Source organism: Diabrotica undecimpunctata, chromosome 3, assembly GCF_040954645.1.
Source record: "Diabrotica undecimpunctata isolate CICGRU chromosome 3, icDiaUnde3, whole genome shotgun sequence".
Lineage (NCBI taxonomy): Eukaryota > Metazoa > Arthropoda > Insecta > Coleoptera > Chrysomelidae > Diabrotica > Diabrotica undecimpunctata.
In genome coordinates, this window is record NC_092805.1 from 34,098,392 (window position 1) to 34,120,429 (window position 22,038).

General features: G+C 32.9%; 1 protein-coding gene across 5 annotated transcripts in view; it reads right to left on the reverse strand.

The window, feature by feature from the left end:
* Positions 1 to 22,038, reverse strand: part of LOC140436664 (uncharacterized) — a 604,390-nt gene that overhangs the window by 261,803 nt on the left and 320,549 nt on the right. Inside the window, exon 1 of one of the 5 annotated variants that reach the window (XM_072525676.1) lies at positions 7,786 to 7,960. The exons of the other annotated variants lie outside the window; for them this stretch is intronic. The gene's annotated coding sequence lies outside the window, so the exon portion shown is untranslated. Of the gene's footprint in view, positions 1 to 7,785; positions 7,961 to 22,038 lie in introns of those variants that run through there. 5 annotated transcript variants of the gene reach the window in all.

Genomic DNA, 22,038 nt, shown 5'->3' on the forward strand with positions numbered 1-22,038 from the left:
GGCTTTGCTCATTATTATTACTGGGTAAAACCTCGAAGGATTTTCGTGGGAAAAAATTGGGCACTCATGCAATCAGTGGTCATACCAGATTATTAATAAGAAAGTTATCCATTAAAAGAAAGTAAGTATGCAGGAAAGACTATAAAATATTTGGACGCAAGACTGAATGTTGCAATTTTATACAATATGTTTAAAGATAAATACTCCGAGTCAAAATGCAGCTATGAGTTTTTCTTAAGGTTTTTCAAGGACAGAACATAAACGTCCAAAACAGCAAATAGTTGAATACAATAAAAATACTCGGAGAGGAAACAAACCCTAGAGAGAACAACCCCACAGAGAGAAAGTAAAAGAAAGAAAGAGGACAGTTCGTAGCTCTACCAACGCAGACAAGCACAAAAACACTGTATAGGCCCCAGTATTTGAGGATCCCACTGTCATGACATCCTACCAAAAAAATTTATAAAAAACATAAAAAAGGCCTCGGCCACTAAAAAATTACTAACAAAAACCGGCGTAAGCAAAAAATTAACAAAAACCCAGGCAGGTAGGGCCCAAATTCTTGAGCACCAAGTCTCCGAACTGGGAGACAGCCCACAGCGGAGGCTTGAGGCCCAAGCAAACAATTTCAGTTTCGAGGATAAGTCACAGGAGGATAACAGGAATAAAGCGCATCACGCTATCCTGAATTTAAAATCGATTAAGGAACCATGTTGGAGTTCTACTACGCAAGACTTCCACATGAAGAGTGTTTGGCTGATAGTTATGCCCATATCGCGTATCAGAGTGCTGTAGGTGGGAAAGAGATGGTCTGGAACATTGGGGCGAGGTGGATTGACTCCTGTTTTACTCGAGTTAATACACCTCGCTCTAATGAATTGTTACACCCGAAGGTAATTCTAAGGAGTGAACATGTCTCACAGGCTGGTTTTACTTAAATCGCTTGCTTGCTTTACACTAGAGGTTAGAATAGGCGGTTGAAGCATAACACTGGCCCTGTTACCTTTGTATACCATAGGCCCAAGCGATACCAGACTAATCTGCTATAATTCCAAAGCCTCGCTAGCGGTATAAAGAGAGACTATTATTATTATTAAAGCGATTTGTTCTTTTGTTGGTTTGGAACACATAATTTCCGAAACGATTAAAATAACCATATGTATTCACTTTAGTTTTCATTATGCAGTTACAGATCAGTAACTTAATGTCAAATCATTAATAATCAAATTCATTTTATAAATAATTCACGTTCTTCTTCAAAGCAATTGCCATCTAATAAAAGATCAAAATAAACATTGCATTAAAATTACGAATACTAAAAAACAAAGAGTACTATTTATGGGTGACATTAATTCCTCTTGGGAAAATTCTTATGAATATTCAAGGTAAACAAAATCGTGAGTGGCTAACCGATTATCTGGAGAAGCCCACATTCGAAGGACATGGGATTTTTCATATATGATTAGTTGAATAATAACAATGATTTAGGTTGTTTTTACAGATGTATTGTTTGTTGGAAATTATTTATATTCAATTCATTTTTCGTGGAGTTAATACATATTTAATAATTTATTGTCTAAGAAAAACATCCGTTCTTCAAGAGAAATACAACAACAAAGGAATAACTATTATATGGTTTCTAATTGCTGGGATAGCTTACCAAAGGGAATAAAAAAAGTTTGACAGTGACAGAGTGGTGATAAAAATTTCAAATAAAGGAATACATACAAGATATAATCTCTATAAACAGACGATTATTCTAGCAAAGAAGTGCTACTTTGAACATAGATATCTAAAAAGGAGATAAAAATTAAGCCAGGAAATAAAAACAATAGACAAAATTCGTACTGAGTTACGGAAACGAGACATGAAACATTATTATTCTGAGGATTCTGAGAGGAATATATGTTGTAAAAATGATAAATAGAGGATATATACTCTTGATATAAATTCTTGACTCACTGTACACGAAGAAAGTAACTGTAGAGTCGGTAGGCCAAAAACGAAGACAAACATCAATGGATATGCCTTAACAGCGAAGAATATCTGAAGGTTGAGGATTAACTTAAGACTGTAGCATTCTAGTCATCTCTTTGTTGACCTCTATCTTCCTTTACATTGTTTAATTTTTATTTTTACGATATTTTTAGTCTATCACTGTTCATGTAGTAAGTAGATATCCACTGTAATATTTGCTTTGGCCATCGTTGATCAATCACGCTGTAACGTAACCTGGCCTAGAAGGATGGGGAAGGAAATGTGAGGATGCCCAGAAGTTGGTTATAACTGTGGGTAGCATAAAAGTTGACCAAAGGAAACGTTTAGTCTTGAAACTAAAAGAGAAATAAACAATTGCAGGTCCAAGTATATTCACTGTACAAACCGGCACTAAGTGTTTTATAGGACACAAAGGCGTTCTTTGGAACGTGGGTCTATAAATCTAGCATGGGGTTTTAAAAGGGGGAGGGGCAATTTGGTACTAAAAGGAAGGGAAAAATTAAGGAAGCTAATTATTTTTCTTTTCGATAAATAAAGAAAACTTGATATTTGACATATGAAAAGGATGGTTTAAGAAAGATACTAAAAACACCTTAAATATGCTAAATCTCTCTTTAAAACCAAAATGCATACATAGTTACAAATAACGAGAATCAAACACACCTACCTTATATGGTCGCTCTACATTCCTATCGGAATTATTTTGTTATATTATTGATAATCATAAAAACGTAAAAATTTGGAAGATCTCTGCCCCATTATGAAAAATAATCACATATGTGGTCTGGTTTAATTAATATTACAAAAAAAGGTATATCGAGGATTTGTAAAAACAAGGATCTAATCTAAAGATTTAGTAGCTTAACATGTTAAACGGCACAATGCGTAGTAAAAAAAAGTTAAGTGGGCCAAAATATTAAACACGTTTAGAGTATTAGTTTATGCATTTTAAATATCTTCAGTTTAAGTGCAAAGTCTTACATTTTTATTGTTTTTTAGAATTATTTTAATTGAGAAGCACGTACACTTCTATATCTCGTGGCCACAAATAACTTTTGGATTCATGGAGCCATGTGATGCACACTTGCTTCTCGTATAAGACAAGAATAAAGCCGTCGTAACTTGTTTATTTTTTACGTTACATTCGCTGTAGTCCAGTCGTCAGAGAGTTGACCTTTAAAAATAATACGAACAAGCTGAATCTTGCCGAGAATATTAATTTTAGGACCACAAAAAAGATGCAAAAAAGTTTACCACTTTTACCCCCTGGCTTCTCCCTAAAACCCCTCTCGTAAGGGGGTAAAAAAGTAAAACAATCGATTTATTAAGAATCTGTACACCGTAGAAAAAAATATTTCAAATAAAAAATGTAGTTGAGTTAATTTTACACAAAAATGTTTATTAGTACTTTTTATGTAGAATGAACTCTTAGAAAACACGCTTGAAGCGACCGTCGATTTCGAATGTCACTTACGCGCGCGAAATCAATGTTAAATAAAATTTGTATCAGTTCGACTGTAAAAATTCAATATTTTTTGACCCATGTGTCCTATCGACAAAAGTTAAGATGCGTTTTAAAGGTAAAGAGCGTAGCTTTCGTATGCAGTTTTTGTATTTTGCCGTGAATAGACTAAGTTTTTATAAAAGTGCTATATAAATAAACATGGTGCGATTTTTGCCATCCCAATCCCTAAATCTTACATGAATAACTTTGAGTTACATTTTTGATAATTAAAAATTAGGATGGTTTAGTTACAATAGGAATTGATTACATGGCAACTTAAGACTCCACTAGGGTTGCTAGTCCTTAGACGAAGTGTCTGTGAGACAACAGTGAGTTGACTGTTTTACTCTAAATTAACTAATCCAGAGCAACAGATGCCACATGCTCGTGTAGGTCACCATAGAGAAGAAATGCAGAGTTTGGCTAGAAGATGTGTCACATGTTAAGCAAAAAATTCAGCAGATAATGGTAGAAAATTTGCGGAGACTAAAACTCACTTTTCTCGTTTCAGGTGGATTAAATGTAATAAATTCCATTGTATCATGTGCTTTTGCGAGGTTCATTCATCTAATCTATTTATTTATTTAATTAACGGATATACCATTTTTACAGAAATATGACGTCAACCTTTACAAAGCTTATATATAGGTTGCGTTAATAAAAAATTAACCAAAATTAAAATCAAACAAAATTCAATTAAAGTAGTAACTTAAGTTATTAAACAATGCTCAAAATCTCTCAAATGATTCCAAATAAATCTAAACTATTGCTGTGCTCATTGGCAGTTCGTAAAATTCTTGTAATGGGTTCATTTTGGCCATAATTCGTAGTGTGGAATGGAATGTTGAAAATCTCAGTGTTACGAGTTCTTCTAGTATTAACATTAAAATTTATTAAACTTAGTAACTCTGGATCTTGAACATATCCATTTATAATTTTAAAAAGGAAACATAAATCCGCTTGACATCTTTTATCATGTAGTGATTGGATATTTAGTATTGACAGTATATCATCATATGTGTATTGATGTCACTCTCTCGATACTGTAGATGTCACTGTTATATGAAGGAGACCAAATGAGAGAACCATACTCCAAAACTGATCGAACTAAACTACAGTATAACATTTTTAAAGTTGTATAAAGATATTTGTACACAAATACTATATTTTTTCATTTTATTTTTAACTAATAACATGTGTTGCTAATTTTAAAGGACCTTCATTAAAAAACAGTTGTTTACATTATACAGGGTGTCCAGAAACTCTCCTGACAAACGAAGACCGGAGATTTCTCAGATAATTTTAAGACAATTTAACCCAATTCACCTAGTCCGAAAATGCTTCCTAAGGGAGCTAGAGCTCTTTGAAGATGACGCCTTGTAATTATTTTTTTTAAATGCCTCTAAAATGCTTCTATTTACAAAAACGAAAACTGGTACGATTATTTATCCTCCAGAGTTGAATCGATTTCATAAATTGCTAATTTCTAGTACCGATCATAGGCGTCCGTTTTGGATAGGTCAACTGTTATTTAATGCATAATTTTTTTATCTTCACCTTTTAAGCATTCGTGATACTAGATTATAAAATTTTTAGGTATTCTTGTACTAAAAGGTACTGTTACTCTAAGTCGATAGGATACACCGTTGTCCAGAAAAATCGATTTGAAAATTTTTCGTTTTTTAGTCATGGAAGTTAAATTAATATTTTTTGCACTAGTTGACCTGTCAACAGAAGTATAACCCACGTTTTTCATTGTCAAGTTGTGGTCGATTCGCGAAGTTTGTCTTTTAGTTTTTTACTTTGTGGCATTCAAATATAACAATTTCAATTCGACAGAAATGGTTTTTACTAATGAGGAATATGCTGATATGCGTTTATAGTGAAATGAGATGTAACGCTCGAGCGGCACAACGTAGATACCCTGAATAATTTCCAAATCGTGAACCCACTCACTCAATATTTACAACTCTTCATCAACGATTAAGAGAAATTGGTTCAGTGGTCCCAAAAAATAATGAATGAAGAGATGATTATGTAACAGCAGTACTTAAATATGTTATTTTAATGGAAGTTGAGAAAAATCCAGAAATCAGCGTTTGAAGACTATCTGCCATGTATCCCACAATTTTAAAATCTGTCGTAAGAAATATCTTACACAACGAAAATTTATATCCTTTTCATCTTAAAAAAGGTAAAAGTACTGCTACAAGGAAAAAATTCTGCTTTTTAAGAATTCGCTAGATGGGTACAAAATCAAAAAAATCAAAATGATAATTTTTTTCAGGTACATTTTGTTTTCGACAAAGCTACATTCACAAAAAATGGAATTTTTAATGTGCATAATGCACAATATAATTCGTATGTTGGTGATAATACATACTATGTTCAATAATTTAAGCATCAGCATAGGTTTAGCATAAACGTCTGGATAGGAGTAGTTAACGATTATCTACTTGGGCCTGTGAAATTGCCTGCTCGTTTAAATAGTGCTGATTACTTACATTTCCTGCAAAACGTTTTACCTGATTCATTAGACGATCTGCGTATAAATATTGGGCAAAACTTATAGTTTCTACATGACGGCTGTCCTGCCCACTCCAGCAGGAATATACGAGACTTGTTTGATACAAACTACAAACACCACTGGATTGGAAGACGCGGTCCAGTTGCTTGGCCAGCAAGGTCGCCGGATTTTAATCCTTGCGATTATTGTGTTTGGGGATACATAAAAGCATCTGTTTATTCCATTTTGATATAAAATCGTGCACAACTCTGGCTAAGGATACAAGATGCTTGCAACGAATTTAGAAATAACTTTGGAATTTTAGAAAGAATTCGGCGTTCTCTAAGCAAAAGGGTAAATTTATGCATAGGGACTAATGTTCATCACTTCGAGCATATTTTGTAAATATTTACTGTTGATACTTGTTCTTTTGTGTTAGTTTCTTTCCATCGTAATAAATACTGTGTTTTTAAAACCTTTGAAATAAAATTTTGTTTCAATTTATTAAAACTGCATTGCTGCATTTATTAAAACAAAGAATAATTTATAAAATTAATTCAGGTAATTTTCAAATTGATTTTTCTTGAGAATGGTGTATCCTACCGACTTACAGTAAGAGTACTTTTTAGTACTACAATACCTGAAAATATAATAATGTTGTATAACGAATGCTAAAAAGTTAAGCACAAAAAAGTTATGCATTAAAATATCCGTTGACCTACCAAAACGGACGCCTGTGACCGGTCCTAGAAATTCGCAATTGATGGAATCGATTAAACTCTGGATGATTAATAATCGTACCAGTTTTTGTTTTTCTAACTAGAAGCGTTCTGGAGGTATTAAAAAAATACTTACAAGGCGCCATCTTCAAAGAGCTCTAGCTGCCTTAGGAAGCATTTTCGGACTAGGTGAATTGAGTTAAATTGTCTTAAAATTATCTGAGGAATCTCCAGTCTTCGTTTGTCAGGAGAGTTTATGGACACCCTGTATATAAATAAAACTCTAATTAGTTTCAAGCTACCTAATAATATATTATTTTATTGTTAAAAACTAGTATTATAAAAATGCGGGGAAAATATATAAAAAAATTCATTAGGCTACTGAGAAAATATATTTAATATAAATGAATGGGAATTGTGAAGCAAGGTTGTACCATGCAGCCTGAAATACACTACAGCTTCTCGCGGCGTCAGTAAGTTTAGTGTATGAGATGCAAATTTGCTTCTTGTGGCGTTTAACGTGTTAAAATTCTGAGGGTATTTTTTAACAGGTAGATGGTAGCCGTCAATAAGATAAAAATTACTATGATATTAAGATAAATCGTATTTTAATTAGTAGAGTATACATATTAGACCTTTATACATTTGCCACGAGAAATTTGAGAGGAAGAATCGTGTTTGTCAACAGTTTTAATACTGTACCCGAATTAATAAATAGCTCATATTGCATATTATGAGCAAAATGACGTTTGACATCTTAATTACCTTACTGAAATATACAGCCTGGTTACAAGTACCTCATAACCTTGTGATCTTAAGTTTTGTCCTAATTAAATTAGAAAAATAAATTATTTGCAATTGAGCAATGCTTCATACATTTAAAATATACCTCGGAAAAATGAAGTTTAATTCTCAGTAATACTACTTTTAAATTACTAGTTTTGTTCTAATTACGACAATTTTGTTCTACTAATTGGGCTACTTTTTACTTATAATAAATTTCAACTTACTTAAAACTTAGTAAACTACGATTACGATAAGTTTACATTTGCACTCACCCTTATAAATGAAATTTATAACCCCCAAAACCATTTCACAAACATTGTCCTTCTAAAAACATTGTGATCCCAGGCCTAATACCAGTTAATATTAAAGTGAGGTTAGGAATTGTATAAAACCGCATCGTGCAGTGGATTTTAAAATCGATCCCTGCACAACGACCGGCCATGCAACACTAAATTTTGTGTCGTTGAGTGTAGAGTGTGTGATGTGATGTAGGTTTCCTCGAACGCTGTTGTATTGATGTCTCTTTGGAGTTTAACCTGGGTATGTGCCAAGTCGGCTTTGTCTTGTATTCAACACTCGTTGTGCTTTTATTTGTAGGAGAGATAACGTAGACTGACGACCATACGTAATCTGTATACGGGGGAAGTGGATCAGTATTGACTCCAAACTACTAAATATTATAAAATGAACTTTATGAGTGATATAGTACGTATCAGTGTCATAAAATCTTGGCTAATCGAGAGTTAGTAGGTAATTAAAAAAATACATAAATAAATTTACTCGATTAAGTGACTTGAACTAAAAAAAAATTTTTAGTAATAAAAAGAGAAAAACTGAAAAATAGGAAAAAATAAAAATTTGGAAAACATGATTTAACATATCGTCGCCGTGGATGTGAAGAGAGCTAGCCAACAAAAGTCAGTTTCGAGATAATGAGCATTTTAGATTACCATGTCTACGAAAAAATACATTTTAGCTTATAACTTTTCTGTTCATTGAACTATTCCTAAAATTTTGTTATGATTTACCAAACAAAGTGTTACCTACTTCATACTGAACGAAACACTAGTAAAACATTGATTTATATGAGGGTAGAAGGGTTTCGTTCGTTAGTTTTTAGTCTTTAACATTGAATATTATTTAATATTGAATATACAGAAATCTAATTATTTTATCGCTACTCGGATTCCGAACCGTCTATAGCGATTCTCTCTATTGGTTTTAAAAGTCGGAAGTAGTAATAATGATAGGTGGCTGGGATAGTACCTGACCTACAACGATCTTGTAGATCTTTTAGTTTCTTAGGCTCTATTCCTAAAGCACAAGGATACAGTTTCAGAACCTCATTGAAAACATTGTTGTCAACTCGAGTGTTTCTACGAATGCACAATTGTTTGAAGTCTACCTGACTAAGTTGTATTTTATGGAAGATTATATCAAGGTGTTCTTTTCTATATTGCAGCCATTTGATATTTAGCAACTTTATAACATCGCCATCGACTGTCTTCGTTTTGTTAATAATTAATTTTTCGCTGTAGTTTTAAAATCTAAAAAATGGCTGTAATCTATTTCCTTAGCAACGTATAGAGGGTGATTTACTTTAGCTGTTCTTGCCCTTGTGTACCACCCGTCAGGCACATACATATTTATTTTTCGTCCCCTACTTTCAATCACACAATGAACGCTGTCGCAGAATGTCCGAATTACATGAACTTTTGATTAATAATTTGTAAATGATCAAAAGAAGACAAAGCTTTTATAAACATTGCAGATAAAATGGAATTTCTATTTTGACCTGTTGCAGTATCAGAATAAAATGTTACTTCACTCACTTCAGATGGTAGCTCAGAAAGCATGTTCCATAAGCATGTAGCTACTTCTGATGATCTAGATCTAGATCACTTGAGAAAGGCACTCTGCCGAAACAGCTGTAGTAATAAGTGTTTATAATAAATTTTTTGGAAGTTTTGAAAACAAAGTTTTCAGTGTTTTAGATTATGTGAGGTCGTTAAGGCCATGCGGCCTCACCACACTTCGACCTATAGAGATCTTTTGTGCATTTTTCAGTGTTTTATTGTTATATAAAACGAATTTCCATCAAGTAACGGTCGAATCCATCAATTATAAATTTAATACTAGACTTGTTACAATCGAGTACCGTGAGATTTTGCTTTAACAGCAAACCGCAGCTAACGATAAGGTGACTAATCGACTATGTCATAATAACTCATCTGTCTGTTGTTATTTGCACACTAAGCTCAAGCGTCTGATAGCTCTGTTCACCACTGACAATATGTTCAGTACTCGATGGTGGTAAGTGGTATAGATCACTTCACTGCAAAAAATAAGGATTGTGAATTCACTTAGCGTCTTTTCACACTTTAGAATATAAACCATTTGAAACAACATATTCACTTAGATCTCTTCACTACAATATGAAATCTTTCTTTCTGATTGCGATGCTGCAGTTAGCTCATTTTTAAGAAAATGTGGGTTAGCTCCCTTCACATCCACGACGACGATATATTGAATTTAAGCCAAAATAGCTGCTCTTATGTTGTTTACATAGACAAATTGATATTAGTGACGGATTTCGACCGTTACTTGATGGAAATTCATTTTATCTATCAATAAAACACTAAAAAATTTTGTTTTCAACACTTTCACAAAATTTATTATAAATTATTATCACTAAATAGCCTACTATCATGTTACTAGAAATTCCCGTGCCAAAATACAAATACGAAATAGAATTGAATATCATTAAGCAAATAGCAGTAAACAACGGGTACAATAGGTATAGCAGTAAATAAACAAACAATAAATAAAAATTTAAATGAAAAACTACATAAGAAAGCCCTGAACTTTAGTATTTCCACCACCAAAGAAAAAACCCAGTACATTCTTTTCGATTACATATACAGGCAAGATATCAACAAAAATAGCAAAGCACATAAAAAAGAAAGGAATTTCACTAGCTTTTAGAACCAACAAGAACTTAAGCAAATATATTAAAAACAACAAGAGCCGACAGAAAAAGTACTTACATAGTGGTCTATTCAAACCTAAATGTGCCCAAAAACTTGCATCGGTCAAATTGGTAGAACTTTTAACAAACGTATAGCAAAACATAAAAGGGCTTTCAATAATAGAAAAACATATTCTACTTACGCACTTCACCTTCTACATCATAAACATTATTTTAACGACGAATTTCAAATTCTTCACATTTAAAATATAGACCTTAAGCTATCTTTAAAAAATGTAGACATAATTCTGAATAACCAACTTAAGACAAACAGTTGTTTCCTCCTTAACTTATTCAGTTAAAAATTATAAAGTGTAAACGCATAACAAAAATAGATCACTTAAGAAAGGGACTCTGCCGAAACGTAGTAATAATAATTTATAATAAATTTTGTGGTATGTAAATGTTGTGTGTGTGTAAATAAAAGTGTTGAAAACAAAAATTTTCAGTGTTTTATTGTTAGATATTCCTTGCGCTCATTGTTGCAACTTGCATTTATTGTTTTTATTTTTAATTTTCTTAGAATATAGATAATCTTATAGCTGATCAATACAGTTTCTCTGTCACATAACATATTTCCCTCTTCCTTCTAAGACAGTTTTTGAAGTTATACTTCTATACGCTCGCTCCACGTTGGAAATTTGTATGGGAGTGAATCTGTGAAATCATTACATATGTAAGATAATGAGTAAGAGAGAGACAGAAGATATGTTTTCTCTCTTCCTCTCTCGAATATAAAAATGTTCCTTTTGTATACATAATTTAATATTATATATATTATATAAAGATATATATATATATATATATATATATATATATATATATATACATATACATATAATATTATACATATAATAAAATATTTATTAATATTATTATTTATGTGATTTGTATTATTTATTAAATGTTCATAATTATATTAGTCTTTTGTATTTCAAAATAATAATCTCAATAAATCACTGTATGATCCAGAACTGTCAATTTTGAAATGCGTCTGTGGCATGTCCTCGGTAGTATAGTAGTCAGTATCCCCGCCTATCACGCGGGAGACCGGGATTCGATTCCCAGTCGGGGAAGACTTTTTTATTAATATTATTACATTATTGTCATTTTTAAATACTTATGGATATTGCATTTTAATTTGTATTGTATTATTATATGGAATTATGTTGCACTGTATTGTAGTGTATTTTTTTATGTATATTATTGTCATTTTTAATACTTATGAATATTGCAGTTTAATTTGTATTGTATTATTATATTAATAACAAAATAAACAATGAATTTTACTGCAGAGAATCTCTAAAAAAATGTTTGCATTCAACTCCTTTCATACATATATGAAAATAAAAATATACATTTTTATCAAAACATTGATTCAATCCTTCATTGTTAGTAAGTTGTTATTAATTATGTTTCTCTTTCTGCTATGTCTTACCTATAGAATTACATATGTAATGATTGTGCAGATTGACTCCCAAATAAATTTGTAACGGCGAATGCGTGTATAGAAGTGTAACTTCCACCGGCAGTCCCACTGGACTGCCACACCCGTTTTTTTATTTAACTTAGACAATAAGTTAGACAACGATTGTGCAAAAAAATGCTTTCATGAATACAACATATTTAGTCATTTAGTAAATTAATGTCCCATTCCAAAGAGATCCCGCCTGGACTACATTGTCTATTTTGAATTGGCCGCATTTTTTACCGCTGAATCTGAAAATGAAAGATATATACGAGAACGGAATTTTCATTATGGTTGTTCTTGACAGAATTTGTCCGGGAGCTATTCAAATTAATCCTTAAGAAATCAATACATGAGCAAAACATAGATAAAAGAACTTTTGACAGAGTAAAACGGAAAGAAATATACAAGGAATTACGTGAAATGGAAACTAGTAAAACATTAGTAAGAATGATAAAAGTGACACTCAGAAAAGACAGGAAAGAGAACACAAGGAGACCCAATTTTATTATTGTTGTTCAGTATCCTTCTTAAAATTGTCGTCGAAGAAGCCGGAATTAACACGACAGGACTTATATATCAACGAAAACTCTAATGCCCAGCATTCGCCGATGACGTAATAGTGATAGCCAAAAGTAAACACTGTAACTTAAGTGCAAACTATTTACTTAAGTACACAAACAATTTAAACCTTTCTGCTCGTGTCGGAGAGTTTGGGTGCGCTTCCTTCAAAAATCATATAGAAACTGTTTGTATTATCCTTAAAATTAAAATGAATTGGGCGGTATTCCCCAATAGTTTTTCCTCGTAAGGAAACGAGCTCAGACACAGAAATAAAAAAAAATTAAAACGAAGTTAACCATTATTATTTTGTAAGGAACAAAAAGTTAGATATTAAAAGATTCTACTTTAAAAAGTTACGTCATCCCAGAAAAGTAATAAACAATTCGTGTTTACGGTATTAGATTACATATGAGAAGTGCTTATGCAAAACGCTAAAATTTAAATCATATCGTAAGAAAATAAACATTTTATATCTTGACATTAGATTAGGAATGAGAAACATATGAAAATTAAATTTTACTTTATCCCAAATTTCGAAATTTGTTCACATAAAAAATAGGTTTGTATATTAGGTAGAATGTAAATATTTATTTTAATTAAAAGATCAATAATAAATCACTTTACTGTTATTTAGTTCATAGATAATCTTCACTGTTTAATAAAAAATATAAAAGGGATACAACCTGAATTATTCAAATGCTTGTGTGGCGTGTAGAAAGGACATAATTTTTTTCCCTCTAGGTACTCAGGCTCCCAGAAACGTTAAATCTATCGCAGCAGAAACATAATATCCACCATAAAAATATATAGAATTGGGCGGCTAAGAAAGCAAGATATTCTTCGAATTGTTGGTTTCAGAACACATACCATAAATCCATAGATATTTAGATATAGTTGTCCTCAGGCCAATATAGTTGTAGCAACTATACGAGAAAAAAAATTTTTCGGGTTACTTCGTCAAGAGATCACTCAAACAGAACTTCGTTCTGTCTGTTGGACGTTTAAGGAGAGAAAAGGGCGAGGAATTTACGAACGCTCCAATTTTGAGTCGACGGTCGGAGCTACAGTAGCGTCATTGAAGTAATTTAAATGAACTCGGCGGATAGATGGCGTGAGCAACATTGATTTGAATATTTACTAGGAATTATAATAATAATTTTAAAACTTTGAAAAATAAGTTGAAACTTTTGAAACTGTTACAACACGAATTAAAAGAACTACTAAAAAGACTATAAGGACTGATATAATAAATATATGAAATGGACAGACGGGACAATAATTCAATAATTACAGAAGGGAAAACATATAAATTCGAAGAAGTATAAAGATTACAATACCTAGGAGTTAATTAAATCCTATCTATGTATCTACCTATCCAGTCAGTCAAGAACATTCATCTTTGGACATGGGTCTTAACATCTCCCCTCCATAGTTATCTCTCCAGTATGATATTTTATGTCTTCTGATCATCTAAATTATAGTCTTTTTTATGCAAACAGTGCTACAGCAAACATATAGGAATTTAGGTAGTAAATATGGACAATCAAAACAGATAATAATTGGAGTAGGCGGTGAAATAAAATGTTATTCAGATTTTCATTGTAAATAAATTTATTACCTTTTAATGATATGGCGACAAATAATTCATTTAATAACAATTAAAATTTATATAAAACTTCAAAATGTATTAAATGATATTTATTGTTTATTTAGATTAAAGTGGCATCAAATATCTTATGCAATCCAGCACCAACTTTGAGCAATACATTGCAGACTTCTTCAAATTTTTTAGGTATGCAATTTCTCAGTCCATTCAGATTACAAACTGATTTTTCACAAATAAAATTATGAAACAAAAAAAATTTAAATTTTGGTTAAAAACCTTACGTATAAACAAGTCCTGTATGTATAAAGAGCAAGACCTCGGTAAATATAGAATTTCAATGTGCTTGTTTATTGTTATGTAGTGTAATTATTAGATCATTATGACTACACCCACTCTATCTTCAATCCTGAACCCCCGGAGGGAGAGTAGTGGTCATCGTGATGTCGTGTATTGTCCGTCTCCAAAGATCTCTGTCTCTGGTTATTTTTTTTAACTTATGCATGATCGTAGATCTTTTGAATATTCCTGTAATTTGGTCGATCAAGCTTGTTGGGAATCTTTCTCGTAATCTTCGGTCTTTTACCTTTTCTTGACTAATAAGTCTTTCCATGATTTCTGTGTCTGCTCTCCAAAGTATTTGCATTGTTGGAGATGGACTTTGCTGGGTAGCCGTTTGTTGACTTTTAGCTCGTTTAAAATGGAAATATTTGTCCGTGGTTGGTGGACTACAACCTAAATCATTCTAAAAACCCACAACATGGTCTTCGAATTTTATTTTGGATTCTCCCACTATGATCGAATTGACCGAAACAGTCACCCACCCAAAATTTTTGTTCCATGTTTGACATTTGCGGCTATGATCAGCTTGTACTTTCGGTAAACTCAACTAGTTCCAGGAATAAAACAGTGGTATAACGAAAATGCCAAAAATAAAAACGGAGACCTTCTGACGGACCTCTGCAGCATAACCGAGATACGTATTAATAATACATTACATCACAAAGAACAATACAAATACACTTTTGAAAATAGTAGAGCACAAAGATCTATGATAGACTATATTCTGTCGAATAAAGAGTTACAGCCCTCTCAAATCTTGGATGTAAGAGAACTAACATCAGCAGAAATAGGAAGGGATCATACATTGGTATTGTGCAAAATCCAAATGAAAACACTTATATATGATGACAAAACACCAGAATACACACAAAGATAAAATTCGAAAGCTTACAGGATGACTCCACAAGACACCTATTGCAAAAAAGAATAACCGAAAAAAGCAGAAATACATATATCACAGAAAGTGATGGAGTCGAAGAAAGCTTGTCAAAAATTAAGTCTAATATCTTAGCCTCGGCCAAGGAAGTTCTTGGTGAAAGAAATATAAATAAAAATAAATCGTTCCCAAGATGAAGAACTCCATGGTTTTATATAGAAGTAAAGGAAAAATGTAAAGAAAAAAAAAAAGCTTACCTGAAATATATATCAACCAAAACAAAAAAGGCATAGCATAATTACAAGACAAGTAGAAATGAAACTCATGCACTTGTAAGAAAAATAAAAAATGATCACTGGAAACGCTTTTCGAAAGAAATGGAACATGATTTTTACGGTCTGCAAAAGGAAATATGGCGCTTCATAAGAGGTCAAAGAACGAAAATAAAGTAGCTAATAGAACAATAGATAATGGAAAAGCTACATGCAGAGGAAGAACAAACAACGCTAGAATCGGAAACACCAGAAATTACCACAAATGAAGAACTTAATATAAATGTACAGGAAGTTCGGAAAATACTTAAAAACCTGAAGAACAGAAAAGCAGCAGGTAAAGACGGGATACCAAACGAGTTACTAAAATATTGTGGAGCAGCAATGACAGAACAATTAACAATATTAAGTAATAAAATTATAAAACACAATACAATACCGGAAGAATGGAGAACTAGCGAACTAATTCTACTATTCAAAAAAGGAGATACCATCTTCTGTATAATAGAGAAGTTCCCCTAAACATTATAAAAACTATCGAAAACATCTACCAAAACAACAAAATGAAAGTCAGAATAGATGGACAACTTACAGAACCTATAGAAATAATCATAAGAAGAGCCCCGGAATAAGACAAAGTGATTTAAGAAAGCTTTAACAAAGGAAGAGGATGCAGAATGGAAAACAAAGAAATCAAAATACTCTGTTATGCAGACGACGCAATATTGATAGCCCAAGATGAAGATAGTCTTCAAAGACTGGTCCACAGATTTAACATAACATAACAAAGAGCAAAAGAATTTAATATGACAATCTCATCTCAGAAAACTAAAACAATAGTAGTCAGCAAAGAACCAACCAGATGTAAAATAGAAATTGATGGCATCAGTATTGAACAAGTAAAAGAAATAAAATACCTGGGAATTACACTGTGTAGCTATGGAGACCTGGACAAAGAAGTAAGATATCAAGTAGAAAAAGCAAATAGACTGGCAGGATACCTTAATAACACTATATGGGGAAACAGACACATTAACACTGAGGTGAAATTAAGAATTTATAAAGCGAGTGTAAGACCAATAATTACATATGCCTCAGAAACAATACCCGACATAGCCATGACGCAAAGGCTACTGGAAACGACAGAGATGAGAGTACTGAGAAGAATTACAGGAAATAAGCTGAGAGATCGAAAGAGAAGTGAAGACATTAGAAGAAAATGTAACGTACACTGTACAAATGAATGGACACAAAATAGAAAAAAGAATAAAATAACCACATAAGCAAAATGGAAAGGACTCGTGTCGTCAAAATAGCAATAGATAAGCCGCCAATCGGCAGAAGAAGTATCGGACGACCGCGCAAAATATAGAGTGACCTTCCATAGAGGTATTAATCCGCCAATGAACAAGCAGAATTGCTTATAAAGAGGAAGAAGAAAAACTATATTTGTTCCAAGTGAGGCGACAGCTACTACTACTAAAATATCCCTATTAATTATTGTAATAATAATCTTTCAAAAATAGAACAGTGACATATAGATGATGTTTTTCTCCTGGTACGCGTATCATAAACCACATTTTTGTGTAAAATAAAGAAAACTATCTTCTAAATTACGATAAACTGCTAATAGTTTTGCAATATATATTGTCTTTAAAAAAATTGGTGAATTCCCAACTCATAAATGTAAAAAACAATTTCGTGATATAGGGATAATCTCCGGTGAATCATGTATTACTTTTTTGGGAAAACGTAGGACGAAAGAGTTTATTTAAATTCTGTGTGTGTATTTGAATAAGATTGATTTCTCTTTGCTTATTTCATATGCAGTAGAAATAGATACTCCTACGACTAAGACGAGACCTCATCTTGCGAATTCAAGTTATGCGATATTTCATCCTTTAATACAAAAGCCGTTGTTTTCAATTTTAAAATAAAAGAGAATATAATATCGTTACTATTATTACAAAGACAAACTGACTCTCAGCAAAGAAAATAGTTTTTTTAAAGAAAAATAGTGAATATTCTTTGTCATTTATGAGTAAGTAATAGAGTGGACAAAAAAGAATAAAAATAGAGAAGATCCCGAAAGATTTATCCGAAACGATTTCAGAAATACAACAATATCTTACGTAAAACTTAAAAAAAATTAGAATATTAGAATCATATAAAACATTAGAACAAAATTTGAAATGGTCATAATTTTAAGGTCTGTTTAGAATACATTCTTCGTCTCCAAAACTAATTGCCGAAGAGTCAGGATTTATGCCTGGAAAATTCTGTACTGAGATACTACTAAATCTGACAGAGGTTATAGAGTAGGGTTTCGCAAATAAATAGATAACTGGTTTTGCACTGACTGATCTAACAAACAGCTACCTTCTATTCTGTAAACCAAAAAAAAACTTCTAGGTAAAATATATAATATACTGAAAGACCGAACCTAATGAAGGTCGTAGAGTCCATTCTGTAGAACATGAGATTCCTCGTTACGTTATACGGGAAGAAGAACAGATGGAAAGATAAAAAAATAAAGCCTGTCATACTCAACCTCGTTTATAAAGAGGCGGGTGTCTCTTCACCCAAAGAACGCAAAGCAGCTGCTGAATATGTAGAGAATTTTAAATAAACCTTCGATGAACGCCATCTACTGTATAACACGAAATCCAACCTTCGAGGCTAAAATCTAGACAAAACTTCCTGCGATGTATGTCAATCGACACATCAGAAAATAACCCATCATCCCAAGAATGAAGACCGTCAGATAGTAGCCTTAACGGAAACAGCTGAAAGATATTAAATGGTTTTATAACTGACGTTGCATTGAAATTAAAATAGAAATGCGCTGGGCATAACGAAAGATATCAGGATGGAAGATGGAATAAAGAAATTGGCCGCTGAAGACCATATACTGCAAAAAGGTCAAGTGGTCGACCGCAAATGAGATGAAAAGATGACATTGAGCAAAGCGCAGGTCCAATGTGGAAAAGACAAACAGAAGACAGAGGCAAATGGGAGAGGCCTATATTCAACACATGAATAGATTTTGGGCTATAAATAGATAGATTATAACTGACGTAGCTCCAGTAAAGACAAACAAAATAAGGTAGAATTTGCAAACTACTATTAGTAATCTGCGTGAATGTGAACACCAACAAAATATGGATCATCTTTTATCATGCCCAAGGATTGGTCAGCTATGCAGCAATCGACGTGTCCCATTACTGAGTCAAGAACCTCAACTAGAATTAAATTAGAGTGAGTCCGAAAAAGTAATGTAGCATTTTTAAATCAGAAGAATCGAAAATTGTTCATAATTTTTTTGCATTTCTAAGATTGATAATCTAAACAACCTTGGAGTCTGTTTATAATTAGCAGCTGCTCTTTCAAGAAGAAATATTAATTGTCTCAAAGGTTGTTTGATTTTTTTTACGGGAATTGAGTACGTGGCCCGTAAATAATGGGAAAATGAATATCAAAGTGAAGTACTACAAATATATAAGTACATATGTCTCATTTAGAGAGATGCAAAGCAGTTAAACAGAGATTAAATAAAGTGTTGAAGTTTAATTAAGTTAAAAGTTTAGAGGCAGTGACGACTGGAGAAAAATAAGCCAAGTTCTGTGTAAGTTATTTCAAATTCATTTAATACTTTATATTATTCAAACAATACGTCATATTGTTTGAAAATACAGTCGTAGAGTGTTTTATATTTGATGAATTAAGGAAATAAACGTAATTTCATGTTTAACTTTGATTGCATATGTATTTATTTCAGTCCAGTGTTACGTTTTTTTATACAGGGTTTGTCCCGATTTTTTTGTATTCCGTAATAACATTTGTTGTTTGATGTACAATCTAAAAGTCTGTATGTTCAGTACTCTAGTTATCAAAGGATCAATTAAAGGACTAGGTGGTGCCCTTTATTTCCCCCCTTCTTTTAGTACAAAATTCTGTCATTTCGGTTGGTTTAATTCCCAATTTTTTATCTAAATGCACCTCATCTCAGATCTATAGACTCACGTCATACAGCTCACCGTTGTATCTTTTAAAACACCTGAGCGAAGGTTTGCAGGGTGCATACTTACACCTGGAATTCCCTTTTCTTTATTAACCAACAACATCCCTTCCAGATAAGTATCGTGACAGTAAAAAAAGTATCAAAAATCTACCATTGATAGCATACTTGTGTGCAGATATAAAAAAAACAATAAAGTGGCTTTACTTAGTACATGACACCGCTTTCAGAATTCCCCCAGATGCTTTCTGCACAACCACATTGAGACTCTATTGAGTGAATACGAAGAATCGTTACTATAACATATTTGTATGCCTCCCATATTATAAATTAACACAAACGCATCAACATTACGGAATCTGCCAGCACTATCTTAGCAAACAACATTTATATCACAAACATCCAATAGAAAACAGGGGAAAATCAGAACTTCTGTAGGTCAGCGGACTAAATAAATAGTTTTGTGTTGATTACAATGACATAATACATTGTCATATGAAGTAATAAAAAAGCAGATAAAAGTGCGCAACGAGTAGGGTTAGAAAAATAATGTAAATATGCACATCCCGTAATATTAAATCGTAATTTAAATCGAAGGTGTTATGACCAAAGAAACGCGAGTGGTTTCAATCGCAATCTAAAGATGGCACCATAAACTTCGGTAGTACCTTGGAGTACCTCGACTACATCTAGGACACACCAGATCTAAGGGTGCGTTCATTACGGAGACCATAGCATGGTATCCTCGCCTAGAGCATAGCACTGACAGTGAACGCTCGCTTTTAAAATAATGCATTTATTTTACGTGGCGATGATAATATAATACCAACCTATGGTCCGATCGAGGGTCGGCGCCTCGTTATGAACACACACTAATGCGTCCGTACACCAACACTGCTTTAAGTAGTTTATTAATTATAACTCTTACTTATATTAATGTGCTCTGAATCAACATTTTTGTTTAAAATCAACAAAAGCCGCTAGTGTATCTGGTGCTAGCGAAGCCCGTTCTAAGCACAAAACAATATAGAACCTACACAATAGCACACTAATTTTAATATCATCCGTTGCAGAACTACTCTAATTCAACCTGGTATCTAACGAAGTGTGTCCCAATCTTGTAAATAATCCATCATCAGATCATTTAATCACTGCGACTACAAAAATCTTTAGTGGAGACCTAGCGTTACTAGCCATTGTTCCTTAATTTTTTTTTACCATCTACATGTTCGTTGACCTGACCTCCAGTCGAGTAACATTCAACTTTTGACATAATTAATATTAATGTATGTATGGATCGGTAAACACATGGTTTTTATCGATTGAATCATTTCGGCAAATTACTATTTCGGATCGAAATAAAAATTAAATAAAAAATTCGATACTTTAGTTTTTTGTGACCTATTTGCTCTTTCCGGGATAAGTGCAACATATATACAGCAAAATTGATGTGGATTTGAGTTCAGCACTAAAATTTATGTTTGGATGATTAAAACCGGAAGTTTTTACCTTAAATTTTTAATTTAGTTTCCGAAAAATTTACTTTTAAAATATGGTGATCTATTTTATTTAACAAAAACCGGCGCAAGCCACCAAAAAAAAAAACTAACAAAACCCACAAAAACCCGTGCTCATAGCAGCTCCTTGAGCACCAAGTTTCCGAACTGGGCGCAGCCCAGAGCGGAGGCTTGAGGCCCAAGCGAGCAATTTCAGTTTCGCGGATAAGTCACTAGATGGCAACAGGAATAAAGCGCGTCACACTAGACTGAATTTAAAATCGGTTAGGGAACCATGTTGGAGTTATATTACCCAGGACTCCAACATGAAGAGCATTTTTCTGATAGTTGTGCCCCTATCGCAATTTTAGTTTCGCGGATAAGTCACTAAAGACAACAGGAATAAAGCGCGTCACACAGGCCTGAATTAAAAATCGGTCATGTGGGAGTTATATTACTCCCACATGAAGAGAATTTGGCTGATAGTTGTGCCCCTATTGGACATCAGAGTGATATAGGGGGAAAAGGGATGGCCTGGAGCATTGAAGCGAGGTGGAGTGACTCCTGTTTTACATGAGTTAATACACCTCGCTCCAATGAATTGATACACCCAAACATAATTCTAAGGGGTGAGCATGTCTCACGGGCTGGGTGTAATTTATTTAATTTATTGCTTGCTTGCATGTTGGAATGCTGTACAGCTGTAAAAACTAAACCATGATATCAAAAGCAATGTTGATAACTGTAACGTTTTACTTTAGGTTATATAAGAGAACACCTTAAGAGAGCATAGTTACGACCGCACCAGAGGGGCCTGGGGGGACTAGTGAGTCCCCCCCCCTAGTGAGTCACCGCGG